This window comes from Agrilus planipennis, unplaced genomic scaffold (assembly GCF_000699045.2).
Source record: "Agrilus planipennis isolate EAB-ADULT unplaced genomic scaffold, Apla_2.0 scaffold70, whole genome shotgun sequence".
NCBI lineage: Eukaryota > Metazoa > Arthropoda > Insecta > Coleoptera > Buprestidae > Agrilus > Agrilus planipennis.
Genome location: NW_020442458.1, coordinates 608,201 through 630,022, shown reverse-complemented (window position 1 = coordinate 630,022; position 21,822 = coordinate 608,201). Strand labels below are relative to the sequence as shown.

General features: G+C 34.4%; 1 protein-coding gene and 1 non-coding gene across 7 annotated transcripts in view; one reads left to right on the top strand and one right to left on the bottom strand.

Annotated features, from left to right (window-relative positions):
* The window catches only part of LOC108735350 (dendritic arbor reduction protein 1), a 499,675-nt gene that overhangs the window by 454,754 nt on the left and 23,099 nt on the right, over positions 1–21,822 (top strand). The window lies entirely within an intron of this gene.
* Trnaq-cug lies at positions 8,602–8,673 on the bottom strand. Its single transcript has one exon. It is a non-coding gene; the product is annotated as a tRNA-Gln (tRNA).

Here is a 21,822-nt window from a genome sequence, read left to right as displayed (position 1 = left end):
TATAACATATAAAATATTAATAAGTGGACGTTTTATTTTGAGAATTAATAATATTAGTTAATTTATGAATGAAAAACCTGTATCAGCGTTTAAAGTGTTTATATTAAGACTGCCTGAATTATTCGAAATTCATACGTAACGAAGTCGTCGTTATATATATTAATAATTTTTTAATTATTTACTTTCTTATTATTAATTTACAGTTGGTTGTATTTAAAAATTATTAAAAATTGTTCAACATAATGTTTTATTAATGTGAAAATTCATTTTTAATTTTTTACCCACTATAAACTACCTGAGGTTAATGAGGGAAAATTTGTTGCTGTTGTCACACCTTTGCCGGTAATCCAACCAATGGTCTGACTACTAAGCGTAAAGCCAAAGGTCCCGGGTTCGATTCCCGGCGGGGGTGTAACAACAGCAACAAATTTGCCTTTATTAATCCCAGGTAGTTTATAGTGGGTAAAAAATTGAAAATGAATTTTTACATTAATATTTCATTTTAACCACTACTAAAATGTTTTTCAACATAATGTTTGTAATCAGTCATGAATTAATTAAAAACTATAACTTAGCTACAAGCTTGAAAATAAAGAGAATTAGAGAAAAACCATTATTAAAACAAAAAGGAATAATTCTATTTTTTCGAACTATTCGACCAATATTCGATTAGGTTTATATCTCTCATTATTTTACATGAATCATTTTAAAATAACAAGATTGTTTAAACATAAAATTAGTCAGAAAAAAAGAACGAATACACACATTCAAAGGTAAGTCCACCAAGTATATTTATGCAAATCTCATGTTACCCCGAGACCGCCTGCCGTTGCGGCGAGACGTAATATTAATAACGGCCCCTTAGGGCGAGTTCCCACCTCGGTCAATAAGGGCAGTACAACATGGTAATATTATTTAGGTATTTATACACAATCGAAGTATAACATTTGCAGCGTGTAGGCGGGCCTTTAAGTAATATTTCCTTTTGAATTATGAGATGAAGAGAAAAAGATATTGTAGCGACCACGAGTGTGATTGTGTGCGATCGGGCATACGTGTGTGTGAGCGGCTTATCGATTCGCCGACTAGCCGCGGCCGCTTTTCTTCATGTGCGCCGTATCTGTAAACGTGTGTGTCGTACCTGCGTTCCGGGAAAGGAATTAAACCGTTCAAAGAAAACGAGACTTCTCCGGACGGCTGGAGAATGTTCCCGAAGGGAGGCAAGAGAGTATAAAAAGGAAGAGACGATCGCCGAAGTAGAGTAGAAATAAATTGACCGTTGTAGAAGTGAAGAGTAGAAATAAATTGACCGATGTAGAAGTAAAGAGTAGAAATACATTGACCGTTGCAGAAGTGAATCAAGAAATAGACAGTGATAGAAGTGAAATAAATAGAACAGTGAATAGTAACAGTAGTGTAAATAAATAGAATAATTACCTAAGTTAGTTATAATTTAATAGTGTTTTTAAGTCCTTTAATAATACGTAATTAGTGTAAATAAATAGTTTTTGTCGTTGTGAGTCTTAAAAGTTAATTTGTTAAACCCACGAACATTACAATAGTTACATTTTTCATAAGGAGAAACAGTTTACTAAGAGCTTGTAATCTAAATTATCCTCTCTTTTTTATTTACAGTAGCAGACTTCGTCATAACTCTTGTTTCTTGTGACAGTTTTGCAAAATATACCGGCGACAAAGTCCATTAATTGCTTTTTAAGGACTGAGGGTTACGTGTTACGTGTGCGGTCATTTTGTAGGGGAGAGTGAAGTGTTGAATTTAGCGAGGGTGCCGAGGGTCTGTTTAAACAGGGATAATGTGAAACACGCGTTCGGTAATTTGGTAATAGGGCTGTTATGAAGTCAAACCACGAAAGGGAAAAGAATTACTACCTCATTATACTAATTGAGTTCAAGGTATTCCTACATCTCTCTTTTTCTGTTTCTTTCTCTGTCATTCTCTGTACATGTAAGTACTTGCACGGTATTTTTACATGGAGATTCAGAAATAATGCTACAACTATTTACCTATAAGTGTACAATAGCATTTTTAAATAAAACTACAATGTATTTCATTTATTGCGACAATTTTGCTACAGCGGCGTCAAATATAAAAGTCTCTTGAATTTAAAGCATACAGTAGAATCCGCTTATAATGACATCGAAGGGAAATGACAAATAAACAACTTTCTATTTTGGTTAGTTATTTAGTTTAAAAGATAGAAAAACTGCAAATTGTGTATATTTATTAAGAGAAAAAGAAAAAGAACGATGAATTGTAATATCAATATACATAAGAAGGGTAAGAAAAATGAGTGAAAATGTTATTATTAATCATTTGGGTCACTATAGCCGGATATGATTCCTTGAGAATCAGTCATAATAAACGATATGTCATTTTAAACGGAGTCATTATATCCAAACTTTCCTATAGAGAATTTGTCAGTACCGCTTCCATTTTATTTAAAGCTATCTCTAGGTCCTCCTTGCTAGATGATAATACTGTTATATCATCTGCAAATCTAAACATACTAATCTTTTGCCCCTGTATATCTATCCCTACGGTTGCAAACAACTTTATTTTGTAATTATTCTTCTTATAGAAAAATCGTTATTAAAGACAAATTGCAAGTAACTGATACCGATTATTTTTTTTCCATCGCATTAAACCCAAGAATCGTAGCCTAGAAAATGAAGACGATTCGGATAGCATATTTTTCGCCATTGTTATGTGTGCATAGACACGTCAACTGTGATGATAAATTACTAGCTATCCGAACACGATTTTGCCAACTCATCGTTTTCTATATTGATTCTGAACCGTCACTTCTTATTGATTATTATTCAAGCTATTTCGATCTTTCATGCGGATTAAACCGATTACAACGCATATGGACTTCTGTCTTGTTGATAAGAATCAAAAGTTCTTGGTGGATACATATTGGACTCCACGGGACTAATGCTGCCTTTGTGTTTAGTGTATTACCTTAAAAAGGGGCTGTAAAATGCCTATTGTTAAAGCTTGTGGATATCGTCTTTATTAATTTTATTCCTATTATAACATAACGCAGAGTTAATAATAATACATATTATACTTAGGTACAAACTATTAGGTACGAGAAAATTGATTTACAATTAGATATTCGTTAATCTTGTATATAAAAATATATTCATTATTACATCCTTTGGATATACTGAATATATTCATCTAATCCACGAAAATGTTGCAAGCTAACTTGCTATTATTACTCACTTTTATTTCTTCTATTTTTAACGTTAGCTGTGTACGCATGCATAAATGTTACATAAACGAATTCATTTTGATTATGATGTGTTGTTTTTTCAATTAGGTCGTATTATTCTACTGATTAACGTCTGGATTTTGTTTCCACAAAACGTATCACATTTCCGCTGACTAGATAAAAATCAAACATTACAGAATTTGCAAAATTGAACCGGAAGTGAAATTTCCAGGCGTTAGTAACCCGTGTGACAAACTTTNTGTTGGGGATTACAAACCAATTATCTCAATGATGTCACCAATTGTGTTCTTAGAAATATTTATTAAATGTTTGTGCCTATACGATGGTCACCATGTAATGAAACACTTGATTAAAAATTTCGCGTAATTACACATACGTTTTTGTTCCTTACGGAATTTACGTCAGCCGAAAGAAATGTTTAACAATTGAGCAGTTCTTTTTTTGATAACTTTATCAAAACGGCACGAAAGAACTATTCGGAATATCTTTATGTGCAGTATTGCTATTCTAAAACGAAGGAGGAAATCTATTTGCAGGAAACGCTAGTAGTAAAAGTTCTACCAACGTTTAAAACTAGTGTTTTGTGTTTTCTTGTTCTTGTTTTGTTTTTGCTACAGGAACAAGAAAAGAAATTTGTAAACATGAATAAGACAAGACAAAAATTCCTCTCAGCAAGAGTATGATTTTATATCAAGGAATTAGCAAAAAGCAAGAATTCTTACTTTTTATGTACCTATCAAGCAAGTCTTGATGTAGGCCATCAAATGAAAAACATGCAATACATGTTTTAACGTTTAATGAAAAAAATCACTTGTTCACTACTATATCGTCCATTGTATCGCTTCATCTCTCTTCTTATTTCGCCTTTTATCTCCTTGTAACTAGAACTGAGCTGCTCCGATTTTTTTTTTGTTTACATTATTCTCGAGGAGGGGAAATCTTCATAAGACACCCTCTGAAGGGGGATAGCATCGAATTCTCCGAAGCGCCTACCGACTAAAACCCCTTCTCGAGTAGCGAGATCAATTGGAAGGTTGTGACTCCCAAAGGAAAATTTGTTGGGGAGATTGGTTAGGGGGAGATGTAAAAGTTGGGAGGGGAGTGTTTTGGTGGGGTGATGGTGTGGGTGAGAATAGGTGTTCCATCACAAAGAGTAGGGCGGGTACCCGCGCTAAAAAGCGAAACTAAAATTGAGTAAAAGTGAGCTGCTCAGAAGACAAGTTGGCAGGATCTTCTGAAACGGTCGTTTGGTTTAGGGGCGAAGTCGTAAAGTGTCCAAATAGACGGGTTTGGGCGACCTGACACTGAGGCCCTAAAATTTGTTGCGAATTTGGTTGCAGTCTCGGGGAGAGAAGGTGGACCAGTTTCTTTCAGAATTCGGATGTTTCTGATGAACCATGGGTAGCTAAGTGCGGAGCGAACAATCCGCATGTAAGTACTTCGAAGAATTTGAAGGCGTCGAGGGTAGGTGCAGCCCTCATAAATTTTGACAAATCAGATTTGGAGACTCCCCAAGTCTGTTGGAATAACAAACAGCAAGACTATTGCTAGCAAGAGAGGACGTTAACAAATAAGACAAGAAATCTATTTTTAAGCATCACTGTTTAATAAGCTATTGAATAGAAACAAAAAGAAAAGAAGTATGAAACAATTGTACCACTATTTATTAAAACTAGTAAACACAAGTCTATCTGCCTCTGTTGTTATTCTCACTTACGTTATAGACATTTTTGACATTAATTTTTCGACTTCTTTGACGTAGAACTGTTAACTCATGAATCAACTGACTGACCTAGGAGACGTTTGCAAGATTGTGTAAATGATATATCATCATCATCAGTCGTCAGTCCTAAGGCTGGTTGGACACTAGAACTAAAACTAAAACAACCCACATCCTTAACTATTTGCGAACAGTAATCTAATATAGGTCTACCTCTACTCCTCCTAACTCCTGTTTCTGCCTCCAATATGTCTCTGACTAGACCTTCATGCCTGAGAAGGTGTCCTACCAACCTATCTCTCCTATTCTTTATTGACTACCATAGAGTCCTCTGTTCTCCTATTCATTCTAATACCTTTTCATTTCTAACCTTTTCTACCCACGTTATTCCCATCATTCGCCTGTAACACTACATTTCGAACGCTTCTAACCTTTTCTGTCCATGTTTCGCACCCGTACAACGCCGCGGTCCAAACATACACCTTTAACAACCTTTTTCGGATTTATAAATTCGCGAGCATAAAAGTGACTTCTTTTTATTAAAGGCGACACGACCCTGCGCTATCCTCTGCTTTATATCCCTACTACTCCTTCCGTCCTGACTTATCTGACTTCTTAGATATCTAAAATCAGCCACTTCTTCTAATTTTTCGTCTCCTATCTTTATATTCGCTCTTTCCCTACTTTTTCTTCCCTTGCATACCAGTAGTTTAGTTTTACTTTTATTTATTTTCATACAGTCCTGATCTGTTAGTACCGCTTCCATTTTATTTAAAGCTAACTTTAAGTCTATAAAATGTTTGTGTTATGTTAAGTTGTCTATATTACTGTTGTTCCAACTTCTTCATTTCTAGATCTACCGTTTAACAACTTAATTGTTATAGGCCATAAAAATCTCGTTTGAATTGTTATATCGGTATTTGTATTACTTCTGTACCTGGATGTGTTACAGAAGGTAAAATCATCGTTTCCGTCGGTATTCTTCCGATTTATTTAACATAAGAAGAGAGCGTTATTGCATTGACCCAGAATAGAAGCATATAATGATGACACCGCTATCTAGTGTGATATATTCTACAATACCATTTGGTACACTTTTATGTATCCATTTTCGAGAACTGTTTACTAAGTAATAAATGCGGTTCGTTAATTTTTATTTTCATGCAGCTAATTGCATTCAATTTACTTCTCGCCTTGGCATTCCTAATCTCGGATATTATGGGGTGCATACACGTACATGCGCACACGTCGGTATAGAACCTACAGCTACGTGTATTTACAAATGTATGCAAATTGTTAAATACAAATCTTATTCACATCAAGGGCAAATTATTCCAAGAAAATGAAGTGGAGATTTGTTTTAGTGCTTACAGTTATTTATAGCTTTACGACACGGTGGACGTCTAGCCACAAAAATGTAGGCGTTAATGATTAATGCAGTCGCGTTTAATTTAGAGCAACAAAAACAGTTTCTAGTTTAAAGGTGACGCTTGTAATAATAATGGAATTACGTATGTGTAATAGGTACAATTCAGAAAACAATTGGAATGGTTCTGTTTCTAGAGTAGAAAGACAGAAAATAGAACTCTTGAAAAATAAATTCAACACATAAAGAAATATAAGCTTTTGTTCAGTAATTTATCGAAGACGTGGTTAGCAATTTCTGACATGCTACTAACACGCTAAAGGCAGTTTCGGTGAATCACCAACCGATCCGTAAAAGTGAACTAGCTAGTACAATATCAAGTTATGGGCGGTATATCGCCATCTGTTGATATTTGTCGCTAACCGTAGTATGTCAAATGTTTGACAAGGTCAAGTTGAAGCTACGATTTATGAACTGTCCTTGCAAATAATATAAAGAATAAACAAGATTATTTCTTTAAAGTTCATTAATTTCTAAACCTTTGAATACTATGTCAAATGGAACCAATAATTCAAGAAGAATTGTAGGGAATAAAAAAATTACAATTTGAGACCTTGATTGACTCCAATGGATTAATATTAAACGAGAAAATGAAAAAAATTTTAAATTCATATCTCCTTACGGGAAATTAGAGTAATTTATATTTACTTTATATGTGTGAAAACCAGGCACTGTCGGATAAATAGTTTTTCCACAACAGCAATTTCAAGTCTTTCGTACTCTCTTTCAGAAAGTCTCAATGCTCTCTAGATCGTGCGATTTTAATTTTGTAAGCAGATTTTGAAAATACCACCAATTTACAAACTAGCATCTCGATTTTTCATTTAAAAGCCGTTGAAATAAGTGAATAAATCAATGGTTGAGAGTTGAAAACATGTCAAAATAATACGTGGCAGTTTCATATTAAGATTTTTATTACGAATAAGCTGTATTGATTGTCCAATAGATGTATACCGTTAAGGTCAAAAAAGAGTTTATCTTAATTATATCTCGGAATGGGGAACAGGGGAACAGAGACCTAAGTAGAAACAGAAATAGTAATTAAGAGTGAAGGTAGACCTAGATTAGATTACTTTTCGCAAGTAGTTATGGATGTGGATTGTTCTAGTTTTAAGAAAATGCGAAAATTAGCTCAGGATAGGAAAAATTGAAAGTGTCCAACCAGTCTTAGGACTGATGACCTTATGACGATAATGATCTCAGACTTTCATCCTTAGTTCTTACCCGTCGGATGATTAAAAATATTGGTAAATATTGAAATTACAATGCAAAGACCGATTTACGTCAAAAATAAAATGTAACGTAATGTTTTTAATTATTCAGATGCATGTTGTTTTTAATGTTTGGTACCAAAATTGGAAAACAGAACACATATATGGTCTCACTCCCCTAATTGTCCATCCGCTTGTCTCTCACAAAACTTCTATAGCCAAGAGGTAGAACCTAATAGCCACTTGAAATATTGCAAAAATAAAATTTTTTATGACTTAATACCCTGGATTAAATATGGACAATTATTTGGATATTATGGCAAATTGTAAGGGATTATAGATAGTAATGATATTTTTTTAAATTAAGTGTTTAATTAGTTAAAGACTACTTTTTACACACTGTTCATTACTAAAGTTTTAATAGGAAAAATCTGCAGTAAAAAATGTTAATATTTATCAAAAACTAGGTAAATATTGTAAGGATCATAAAGTTTAGTATATCGAAAAAATTTCAGTATAGGTACGTTCAGTATTGATTCGCACTTTACTACACTTTTTTGAAATATTTGTAGCAAATATTCATGGATGTTTTTGTGTTCTCATTTTAAACGTTGTGAAAGACGATGCGACACGAGGTTATCAAAAATTATATTTTAAAAAATGGAGATAGCAGAAGAGGTTACCTTTATTTATTCATTATTAAATGTTTTTTTTTTCTTCAGAAACATTGTAACAATTATCAAGTAAATAAACAAGTTTAGACAGCCAAATTAGCAGAATCCTATTTAAATATGTTTTTCTGGACATGTGAAAGTCTTGGATGTTTGCGATAAAATTAAATTGCGATAAAGAGACAGAGATATCTCAGTGTATCACTGTGTTAGTATGTTAACTCTGCAATAATTGATCGGTATAATGTACCAACATCCCATTTCGCATCGTTGAAACATATGTAAACAAAAGAAACTGAAAAAAACGACTTGCAGGTCCCACCGAGATTTGAACTCGGATCGCTGGATTCAGAGTCCAGAGTGCTAACCATTACACCATGGGACCTATATGGCTTTACAACCCTCAATTTGAAATATACGGGTGCGCATCCCGTTTTCAATTATTGATTTTCTTCCCGTAGAAGGCCTTGATATTTACAGTCCCTCCCACATTCTACGAGATGTGCTAATCTCTTAGATCTTAGTCAGTATAACCGAGAGCAGAGAATCAATTTAAAATAACAGTAGGTAGGTAGCAGTATTAGCATCTAGCAAGGAGGACTTAGAGATACCTTTAAATAAAATGGAAGCGGTACTGAAAAAGCAGTACTGTATGAAAATAAATAAAAGTAAAACTAAAAAACTGGTATGCAAGGGAACGAAGGAGTAGTAGGGATATAAAGCAGAGGATAGCACAGGGTCGTGTCGCCTTTAATAAAAAGAAGTTACTTCTATTCTCGCGAACGGTTAATTTAGAAATTCGAAAAAGGTTGTTAAAGGTGTATGTTTGGAGCGCGGCGTTGTACGGGTGCGAAATATGGACAGTGAGCGCGACGGAAAAGATAAGGTTAGAAGCGTTTAAAATGTGGTGTTATATGCGAATGATGAGGATATCGTGGATAGACAGAATTAGAAATAAAGAGGTATTAGAAAGAATAGGTAAACAGAGGAATTTTATGGAAGTCAATAAGACATAGGCGAGATAGGTTAGTAGGACATCTTCCCAGGCATGAAGGTCTACTCAGAGACATATTAGAGGCAGAAACAGGAGTTAGGAGGGGTAGAGGTAGGCATAGATTAGATTACTTTTCGCAAATAGTTAAGTATATGGGTTGTTCTAGTTTTAGGGAAATGCGAAGTTTAGCTCAGGAAAGGAAAGAGTGGAGGTATGTGTCCAACTAGTCTTAGGACTGACGACCTTATGATGATGGGTAGGTACTTAAATTTTTGTCTTTCTCAGATTTATTACCATCAGTCATCACATCTAAAGTTTACACTATTGCCTTCATGTTAATGATTCCACCTCTACTCTATATCTTGATTTTTTAATATTTCTCAAAGCCTTCCCCTTACTGAGTAACTCATTACATCTTATTTTCACCATTTCACCAACATTAATTCCCATTCTTCATTATAAATTGAATAACACAAAATATTAATAAGTTTTATTAAATAATAAAAATACTAAAATTGAATAAATATATACTAAAATAAATTTTTAGTAGTAGGTACCTATTTAATTAATGATTTTACTTGAATGACCATGTATGATAGTCTGAATCCGTTTACATATGTGTTACGAAAACAAAAACTATATTGTAAAATGTAGTCTTGAAGAATTACTTTTCATTGTCTTCACTTTTTGATTCATCATCCTCAAAGTTTTGTTCAAAACAACTGCATATGTACTCTTCCTCCCATATACGTTGCTGTTTTAAAATTTTGTCACTTATCCATTCGCAAAATACACTGATATAATGACCACAACCGATACATGGAATGCATATAATATAATACAGTTGGCATAATCCATCTCGATCACATGAATAATCTTTTGCAATCTTTTGCTCTTAAAACAATAATAAGGATGTTGAAAATGCTTGTATTTTACTGGTTACTAGTCAGTATTTTAATCATGTTTTTATAAAGAGTCATTATTTAAATCCAACGTCAGTATTTATGATCAATTGTCAGTAGGGATTAAACAAAAATGTGGTCAGTATTTTACATTAGGGGAAAACGAGGCAAGTTGCAACACGGGTAAGTTGTAACACTTGTAGCAACTTGTTCGTGAATGATGCAGCACTTGGTGATGATGCATTCAATTGTTGTGGTCGTATTTGTATTTTCCTCGTGTTTTTGACAAGGTTAAACAAATTGGCGGAATCGGAATTTGACAGTTTAAGGGAAGAAATAAAACAGAAATTTTAATGAATCGCTAGCTGGCGTTCAATATTATAAGACTTGCCCTTCATCATCATAAGGTCGTCAGTCCTAAGACTGGTTGGACACGCACTTTTACTCCTTCCTATCCTGAGCTAATCTTCGCATTTCCCTAAAACTAGAACGACCCACATACTTAACTATTTGCGAACAGTAATCTAATCTTGGTCTACCTCTATCCCTCCTAACTCCCGTTTCAGCCTCCAATATGTCTCTAACTAGACCTTCATGCCTGAGAAGGTGTCCTACCAACCTATCTCGCCTATTTCTTATTGACTTTCATAGAGCCCTCTGTTCTCCTATTCTTTCTAATACCTCTTCATTTCTAACTTTCTCTATCCACGGCATCCTTATCATTCGCATGTAACACTACATTTCGAACGCTTCTAATCTTTTCGTTTCTGCAGCGCCCACCGTCCATGTTTCGCATCGATACAGCTCCACGTTCCGAACAATGAAACCCTGCACATTCTCCACAGTATTGTGTTAAGATATTTTTGTTTTTTCTCGTTTAATACAAAAAAATATCCAAGAGAAACATGTGCTGCAAGATGCCTAGTTTCCCTTACATAGCCACTATTTAAACGGAAATGACCAGTATTTATATCGGAATAGTCTAACTACCTAACCTAACCTAGACAAACCAGTAAATTAATTGTTGTGCAGAGAACTGTGCCTAACTTATTTTTATACAAACAAACAATATGAAATTAGCCGCTTTATCCTTGACAGTTGAGTGCACAATTATTATCTTTATGGCACATATCTGCTTTGGGTATTTAGGTTATGTTGGCATCATTGCCATTTACAATCAAGATGATTGAAAGAAGAAAATTTTATTTGAGTTTGGAGTTTGATAATTGATATTACCGTAGACTACGAAGGAAAGGGGACTCGTAACTGTTTGTGCAATAGTCAAGTCCGTTTTTCACCAGATCGATTTGTTCAGTAGCGTAATTAGTGCTTTTGTAAATTAATTTATATTTGCAGAGATGAACAAATATACACTGATCAGTATTTCGGAATATTTCAAAGGTAACGTCTAGAGGTAGTGTAGAATGCATCTTGTGATGCTTCCGCAACGTAGGGGGTGTAATAAACATGCACAAAAAGTACCCCAGCTAACAAATCGTCAGTGATTGAGAACAGTTGACAGCTCTTCGTTACAGCGCAATCGTGACCTTTGCAACAGCTGGTACACATACAGGTCATTTGGACGTGTGATGATTGTTAATAATAGCCTGCAGCCCGTAGTTACTATTCGATTGGCTGTGTACTGATCAGACATCGAAATTACCCGCAAGAACTAATGTCCGGACGATCCATCCGGTGCATCTTTAATAATTTTCAATTTATAAAACAAAAGGATTTCATAACTATCGCCATTTAAGTGTGAAATATACCTAACTCTCGGTTTTTTTGTCGCCACGACTTTGGCAACCGTTAGCTAGAACAATACACCATTATCAATGTTTTTTCAATCACTAATTTCTCAGAAATACATAAAAGAAATTTCGTAATACTTGCAACATCTGCCACCAAATAACGACGGTACTCTATTATTTGATTTCACTTTCTGCGACGACAATTTGATATGAGTTTCATGAGCCCCCTTTCTTTGAAAGTCTAAAGGCATTACCGAAAATGTTACGCAGTCGCTCATAACTCAGCCGAAGGTTGCAGTTTTTACCCTTCATTAGTGATAATGATTTTTTAACTCTTTCACATTGGATTAAATTATTGCTCATATATCTACTCTTCCTTATTGCGTGAGAATATCGTAACCTCAACTTTTACTTTTAACGTTACAGTTCGCAAACATACAGACAGACAAAAATGTCTTTAAATTGTGGATGGTCTATAACTTTATATCGGTCTCACAAAACCAAGTATAAAAAATATTTCACCTAAATCATCCGGTCCATAGTGAATATGTGCATCCTCTTCTGCTGACTCAAATGTTTGCTCTAATGGTACAGTACATTGAACTTTTTGTATTCTGTATTTACTAAGAAGATATGAGGATTGGCTGATATCTGGAACTCCTGGAGTGCTCGTTAATATGCCGGGACTTGCTAGATCGGACTTCATAATTGTGTCATACATATTACTTGAATTTAAAATTTATTGTTCTGTCACATCAGTAAACTTAATTTTCATAATGACAGATAACTATTGACAGCTTCTCAATAAATATTAATTAATGTTGCCAATCAATAAAATATTACCAACACAAACAATAGAAATAAAGTGCGGGGAAGATACAAATAGTGAGCAATAAAATGGTATTGTTTACAACACCTTCTTTGAAACTTCAATCATAAGCGTATCCGTCAAAAAATTAAGTTGGCAATACGGCGAAAGTTTGTCATTTTGCGGAACCAACTTCAGAGATGGTGTCGTGAACTTCTAGCTGAGGACTACCCTGGAAACAATATGGAACATTCTGGTACATTCTCATCTATTCCAAACGGGTGTTTGGTGGCCGATAGTCGACTCGCAGACCGACACCCCCATCAAACTGAGGAAATACCTAATATTATAGGAGATTCCAAACACTTTTTAGAGTGCTGGTGGAAATATTTAAAAAATGTTTTAATACGACATCAAAAGCCAGCCTCACCACACGCTCATAACGGCCCATGAACATTTCTGAAAGTTCTGGACACTTCCAGTCCACTCTGGAACATTCTACCTGAAGGCAATCCTAGACATTAGAAAACATTCTAGCCGAGACCAATACTATAAGCGTTCAAGAACATTTTAGTCGATTCTCATTTAGTCTAAACTGGTATTTGGTAGCTAGCGGTCGACCAGCAAGCTCATAAACCCCTTCAACTGATGAAATTTCAAGCATTATATATCCCACTCTACCGCAGCTATCGACTTGCTTGAAAGTTTTCGATAAAAATTTAATTGTGATTGTACTTATTAGTTAACCGAAAGTTCTGGCATTAATGAGACGTCTAATGCTTTAACGCTTTAACCATATGAAGAATATTTAAATTATTGTAATTTTAAGCTAAATGCTTTTTTGAATTATTTTTTCCTTCTCAGGATCCAGAACAGCAAATTTTAGGCTATTAGAATTTTCCTCTTATTTTTGTCTCAGTATTAACGAAACATTTATCCAAACTTACGTACTACTATTTAGATATGTCTTTTATAAATAGCACGAAAATTTGTAAGGAACTGTCCCGATGACAGCAGTTTTTCTCTTCCGTAACTAGAATAAAAAATTATTTCTCACGTAAGCTCTGCGACTTTTGACGTTAAATACTTAATTTTGATGGGTTACAATCTACCACCTCTGATAAACGATTATCGGCTCTTAAATGTAACAGTGAATTATTGAAAATTCTGTAACATTAAGTTTGGTAATCCTTTGAAGGTGAGCAGTGGTCAGGACAGCGTGAATTTTAGTTCTCGTTCGCGACGTTCGTCGAGTCGGTTAACAAGCGTAAGAAATCCGTTTAATTTGCGTGGTTAATACCGTTAGTCACGGTGGCAACGGCGCGTGGCGACTCGCCTGCCCTTTAACCGCAAAATAACTGTTTTAGAGTCCATTATACGCTCTCGAAAGGAGAAAAAAGCGACAATAATAATACATAAACTGCACATCCGCATCCAGGCATCTTCTGTAATAAGCCCGAAAGCTGTCTACGATCACAATATTCTGAACGAGAAATAGATAGCCGTATATATTGTTATTATCTCGATAACAGTACCTTTGTAATTGCTTTAAGTGTTTACATCTACCTACATTGTTGACCTTTTCTTAGTAAACTCGGCGTCGGTAATATTTTCTGCTTATGGATGGTCGATGACATGGGCGTTTCCTATGCACCTACATGCTTATCTCATTTAAGCTGCCTATCTACTAAATTCTGATTATCGTTAGAAATTATCGAAGATAAACGTTTCATATAATTTTAATACTAACATTTACGACAACTGTTGGAATTATTCTTGAATGATCATTATGAGGATATGTTATTAAGTGGAATATGTTGTCAGTGAAAATAGATAAAATTTTGTAAAAAACCAAATAAACCTATTTCTGACATCCTAAAATATAGGGTTGTTCGGAAAGTCATTTCGTTTTTTCCCGACACAGGATTTAATTGTATTCTTTTGCACCCAACTTCACATTTAAGCCGTATAATTTTTATATGCTTTGAGAGCTCATATAGCAAGGCTTGTGTGTGAAAAATTCCAATTAATTCTACGCAGTAGTTTTTGGTTGGTGCCCTTTTAAATATGGAGAGCGATAAGCAGCATTTTCGACATATCTTACTGTTTTACTACAGAAAGGGTAAAAATGCTGTTCAAGCCAGAAAGAAATTGACTTATATATATGGAGAAGGTGTGTTGACAGTACGCCAGTGCCAGAACTGGTTCGCTAAATTTCGATCCGGCAATTTTGATGTCGAAGATGCACCACGTTCGGGAAGGCCGGTTGAAGCTGATAAAGACGCGATAAAGGCATTAGTTGATGTGAACCGGCAAATAACAACACGTGAGATCGGATTGAGGTTAAATTTATCAAATTCAACAGTTTATGATCACTTGAAAGGCCTGGAATTATCCTCGAAGCTCGATGTATGGGTTCCCCATGTTCTCACAGAGAGTCTGCGATTCGCTTCTCAAACGTCACGAAAATGATCCGTTTTTGAAGCGCATCATCACTGGGGACGAAAAATGGGTTGTATACAACGTCAAACGCAAGAGGTCATGGAGCAAAAAAGATGAACCGGCTCAAACCATTTCCAAAGCCGATATTCACCAATGGAATTTTAAAGGAATCGTTTTTTTTGAGCTTTTACCGGATAACACAACGATTAATTCGGAAGTCTACTGTCATCAGCTGGACAAACTGAATGATGCACTTCAACAGAAAAGGTCAAAACTAATCAACAAGAAAGGTGTAGTGTTTTACCAAGATAAAACCTTCAGCTCAAATGAGGAGGTCAAAAACCTCCTCGATCAGTTTTTTGCCAGCAAAGACCAAAAATTTTATGAACGTGGAATTATGCTACTACCAGAAAGATGGCAAAAGGTGTTGGACCAGAACGGTCAATATATAATTTAATAAAGTATTTGTTTATTATACGAAAACTGTCTTTCACTTCTACAAAAAAAAACGAAATGACTTTCCGAACAACCCTATATGGACAAATTTTAAGAAACATCGATCAGATTTTATTTTTACTTCAATATACTCATGACACAAAATATTTAATCATATGTTATTTTTACAAAAAGGCAGAATGAAAGTCAAAATACCTTACTATGAAAAAAACAGAATCCTTATAGGAACCTTTTTTTTACGCTAAGACTCCATTCTCAGTAAAAGAACTATTACCTTCTAATTCTTCCAAAGGCATCTGTATATTGTATGTCTCTTTCATATTCATTATCTGAATTGTTCATCAGGGCTCATATAAGTTTTCAGAAACAAGACTTTTCCGAGCAATTTGCAGTTATATAACAACATAATGCTCACGCCTCAAATCGTACATAAATTGTACCGTCAAATCCCATGGCATCAACATTCTTCATTGGGGTTTAAAAATTGTAAATAATTCCCAGAATAACTAGCTTTAACAAAAAACACCTAATATGATTTTCTCATTATATATATATATCAGGAAAGAGATATATTCTCAAAAGGAATGTCGATAACAAAATTTTTTTAAAAAAGATATAAACATATTTGTTAATTCTGGGTCAACTGAGACCCACTTTTGAGTCGACGAAGGTTAATAATACTATATATATGAAACACTTTGATGTTTAATAGTGGTTGTGTTAATATATCAAATATTAATATGAAAATTTATTTAAACTACCTTAAGTTAATGTCACACCTTCGCCAGGAGTCGAACCCGGGACCCTTAGATTTACGCACCAATACTCTGACAACTAAGCTACGAGAGATGACAACAGCAACAACGACAAACCGTACTGAAAAGTCACATATTTGTTATATATTATATTAATAGTACATATATATGAAACACTTTGATATTTAATATATCAAATATTAATGTGAAAATTCATTTTCCACTTATACCAACTATAAATTACCTCAAGTTAGTGAAAATTTGAGTACGGTTTATCGTTGTTGCTGTTGTCATCTCTAGTAACTTAGTGGTAAGAGCATTTGTGTGTAAAGCCAATAATCTTGGGTTCGATTCCCGGCGAGGGTGTGACAACAGCAACAAATTCTGCATTACATTAATATTTTAAGGTTAATAAAATCATTTTCATCAGAAATGACTGAATGTAGCCAGTTGAAATCACTATTATACAACAAGGTATGGGTAGTACTTCGCCATCTACTGATATTTGTTGTAGTGTTTCAAAATGTTTGACAAGGACTTTACGAAGTTTTTTTTACAACTGCTTAAATTTACTACTAGCCTGTTAACATTACTTTAGTACTTGGTATTGCTTCAATGGCGTTATTCAGTTTTATTGCGACGTTTCTTCAAATATACTCTACACACATAATCTACAGTCACATATCGTTTTAGTTCACTTACCCTCGTCAATTTCCAACTTTATTTTTGTTGGTAATAAAAAATAAAAGTAGTTTTAGATGTGAACTACCCTAATATGAAAATAGACACACTATATATATCTAATACAAACGTCGTACGTATGCGTATTACGAATGCAAAATAAATTAAAAACTGCAGGTGAGTTGACAGTGGTTATGTATTTCGTACCGTTTCGATAATTAACCACATTTTCTTTATAACCTGATTACTTATTTATTGATGGTGGACATCAGAAAATGAAATGCACGAGCTCTATAACAACTGGCATACCAGCTTAATTAATTAAAATATAAGATATACGCTGTACAGACGTTGTCACTGTCACAACTATCTTACTACCTCACGTTCTATTTATATGTTTGCATCGTCATAAATCAATCGGAACATTCTAAATAATTTAATGAGAATAACTCTTGCCTATTACGTAGTTAACGGTACATGTACTTATTAATATTCTTCGCGAAAGAAAAGTTTAAATAATTTCATTGCCTTTTTTGATTTCTTCTTAAAGAATTAAACAGTTATTTACCTTTCTTCAAACTCATCGGTTTTCAAAAATGTTGTTACATACAAGCATAAATATAATAATCAATACATTGAGTATGCCCCCAGGCAGAGACCAGCCGGGCGTCGTCAACCTTTGTACTAAAAACGCGGAGGGTAATAAATTATACTCTGAGTGACGTAAATTTGCCTGCTTAACAATAGAACTACGGGAATTCTTGAGAAGAATGAAGACTATTTCAGAGAATTCGATAAAAATATAAATATAGGCCACTGGATGGTAGTGAGTTACTTATATGTATATGGACAGCGCCTATTAGCGATTTCAGAATGGTATAAACAGTGCAATAAGTAATATTTTAAGTGTATAATTAGTGTTATAGTATAATATAAACATCCGTTAAATAAGTAAAATAAAATTGATTACAATACGAAAACTAATACAAAGTAGTAATAGCCCATAATTATTATTGCACCCCAAAGGAATAACCGAAATCCTCTTATTCTTTCACCGGAAGAAGCCACTGTCTAACTGAACATTGTATTTGTGTATGTATTTAAATTGGAATGTAGTCTTAGCTATTGTGTACAGTTTGTACTTAAGTTGCAGTACTGGTGGAAATGTGTAGGTACAAATCATTAATATGTGTCAACCAAAGTTAAGTATTCTCTTTAATCCAACTTTCCCCGAGATTTTCCTATAAGGTAGATACTGTATTAAATGACATGAGAGCTATAAATCTTTCGTTTGAGATCTTTGAATTATTCTTTACAACATAAGAAACTTTCTTCCTTCGACATAGGTAATGTTATATTTGCCCATGTAAAGTCAGAACCACTTTCAGAAAACGAGCAAACGTGAATATGAAACATGAATGCAAGTAACCTGTTACGAATATTTTTAACCATCTTCGCTACAGTCACCATTTACTCGGATCTAGACCTGCTTATACAGGGTGGTTTCTGAAGGATTGAATGTTTCAAATATCGCAATTAGATACTCTATTAAAATAGTATCGATCAAAAAATATACAGTATACCTCTTTAACTTAAACTTGCAAAGTTACCTCTTTGAAGTAGGTAATTCAAACACTGTTATGAATTGTACACTCAGAATTTGCAGATGTATACTTGCCTAAATGACATTTATAACCTCTATTTATACATGTAATATATAATATATTATCTAAAACTTTTCTACAACAAAAATAAGTACCACCGAACTTTGGAGGGTGTAAACTAGATGCAATAAACAATCACATGGAGAATTTAGCAGTGTGACTAAGGGCAAAATTTCTCAATAATGGTGAACATTCGGACATACAAAGATTTACTTAATGTTTATGTTTTATAGGGTTCTATCCCTTTTTTTAAATTATGGTAAACACATATTACTTAAATATCCTTATTTTACACTTTCAATTCAGTATACATCATCATCATCATAAGGTCGTCGGTCCTTAGACTGGTTGGACATGTACCTCCACTCTTTCCTATCCTGAGCATTTCCCTAAAACTAGAACAGCCCACATCCTTAACTATTTGCGAACAGTAATCTAATCTAGGTCTACCTCTACCCCTCCTAACACCTGTTTCTGCCTCTAATATGTCTCTGACTAGACCTGCATGCCTAAGGAGGTGTCCTACCAACCTATCTCGCCTATTTTTTATTGACTTCCACAGAGTCCTCTATTTCTAACCTTTTCTACCCACGATATCCTCATCATCCTCCTATAACACCACATTTCGAACGCTTTTAACCTTTTCTTTTCCGCCGCGCCCACTGTCCATGTTTCTCACCCGTATAATGCCGTGCTCCAAACATACACCTTTAACAACCTTTTTCGAATTTCTAAATGAACCGTTCGCGAGCATAGAAGTGACTTCTTTTTATTAAAGGCGACACGACCCTGCGCTATCCTCTGCTTTATATCCCTACTACTCCTTCCATCCTCACTTATCTGACTTCCTAGGTATCTAAAATCAGCCACTTCTTCTAATTTTTCGTCTCCTATCTTTATATTCGCTCTTTCCCTACTTTTTCTTCCCTTGCATACCAGTATTTTAGTTTTACTTTTATTTATTTTCATACAGTACTGATCTGTCAATACCGCTTCCATTTTATTTAAAGCTATCTCTAGGTCCTCCTTGCTAGATTCTAATACTGTTATATCATCTGCAAATCTAAGCATACTAATCTTTTGCCCTTGCACATCTATCCCTACAGTTGTACTGTCTTTAATGATATTGATCGCGTCTTCGATGTATAGATCTTCTCTACGTTGTAGCCCAAGCTCTATAACTGCCTGTTGCTCTTTATACAAACTAAGTACCACTCTTCTATCTTTTTAAGTATATTTAACATCTTGTCCCATTTAACATTGTCAAAAGCTTTCTCTAAATCTACAAATCCTATGTACGCACTCTTTCTTTTTTCCATCGTTTTCTCTATTGTTACCCGTAAAGCTAGAATGGCCTCCCGCGTTCCTCTATTTCTTCTAAACCCAAATTGATCTTCCCCTAATAGTTCTTCCGCCCTTTTTTCCATTCCATAGATAGTACGAAAATTTTATTTCAAAATTAGGTTTAGAATCTTCAATTATCTTATGTTTCATCCTTTATGAATCACCCTGTACATAAGGATTCGGTTAAGACCAAGGCAACAACGTATTTAAAAGAACACCGGGTTCCCGAGTGTAGTATTTATGACTGGTTGGTACGCTCCGTTGTCATATACGTTATTACAGCTAATTTTCATATATTCCGATTAACAACGATACATTTCAAAGTGCAATTAATAAATACACGTGTAAGTGTGCGTACGTGAATACAACAACAGTTGTAAAGCTATAAGTTCTGGCTTGTTATTGGAAAACGGGATAGCTATTTGTATTGATACGTATATCTATGTATGTATGTATGCATGTATGTACAATACGTTCGTTATATTCAACTTCTAAATGAACAACTCTTGCTATTTCCAACTTCACATGTAGTAAAATTTACCATTGTCTGAACTTGCCACAAAACATCTATTTCGTTATATTAATATGAAAATCCATTTTTAATTTTTTACCCACTATAAATTACCTTAGGTTAATGAGAAAAAACTTATTGCCGTTGTCACCCTCGCCTAGAATCGAACCCGGGACCTTTGGCTTTACGCACCAATGCTCTGACCATTAAGCTACGAAAGATAACAACAGCAATAACGACAAACCCCGTACGTATTAGGTCACACATCTGTCGAACTAATGTAATTATATATTACTATATATATGGAACAACTTGACTTTTTTAATAACGGTCAATATGAAATATTAATGTGAAAATTCATTTTCAATTTTTTACCTGCTATAATTTCCTGCGAGAGTGCGACAGCAGCAACGAATTTTCCCTCCCATGAGGTAGTTTATAGTGGTAAAAAACTGAAAATGAATTTTCATATTAATGTTTCATATAAACCACTATTAAAAATGTCAGTGTTTCATATATATAATATTTTGTTATAGTCCCCGAAAAAGGTCTACAACCTTCTCTGTTTCAACATAAAAAAATGGTCTTGATTTGTTCATTCGATCTTGGTCTTGGAATAGAGTCACTGTATACAGGTCTATTGGGATAATAACGAACGTACAACTTACGCGTTCGATATTGTCTTAATTTATTCTTTTGATTATTTTTTATTAAACTCCTGCCTCTATAACACAAATCCCTGAAATGTTTAGGTAACCCAATGCACAAAAGAAAAAATATTTGTACAGGTCTGACGAAGGAAGCTGGCCAGCGGTCGCGCAGGTACTTGCCCATTTGTGACCTATTTGGGTAAGTCACTTGGAACCTATACGCAAATAAGCTTTCAGTAGGCGTAAATTATAGTATTAATACAGATAGGACAGTAGCGTACTAGAAAATAATGTAGAAACATAACTTACGAAAATGAAAAAATTAACCTATTGCTTTTGTTTTATAGTTAGTTTTCACATTCACTGTCATCATGGGAATCTCTATCACTGTCACCAACATCAACAATTAGTTCTTCTGTTTGTATGTCTATTACTTGCTCACTGATCCCTATTTTTAAATATTTAATCTACGCCCCTGATAGGAATACTGAAGAATGAGGGCTGCAATCTTTATACCTAAAACTGCCTACTTTTGCCACCGCGCATCCACGCCATTTTAAAATTTCCGCCAGCTTC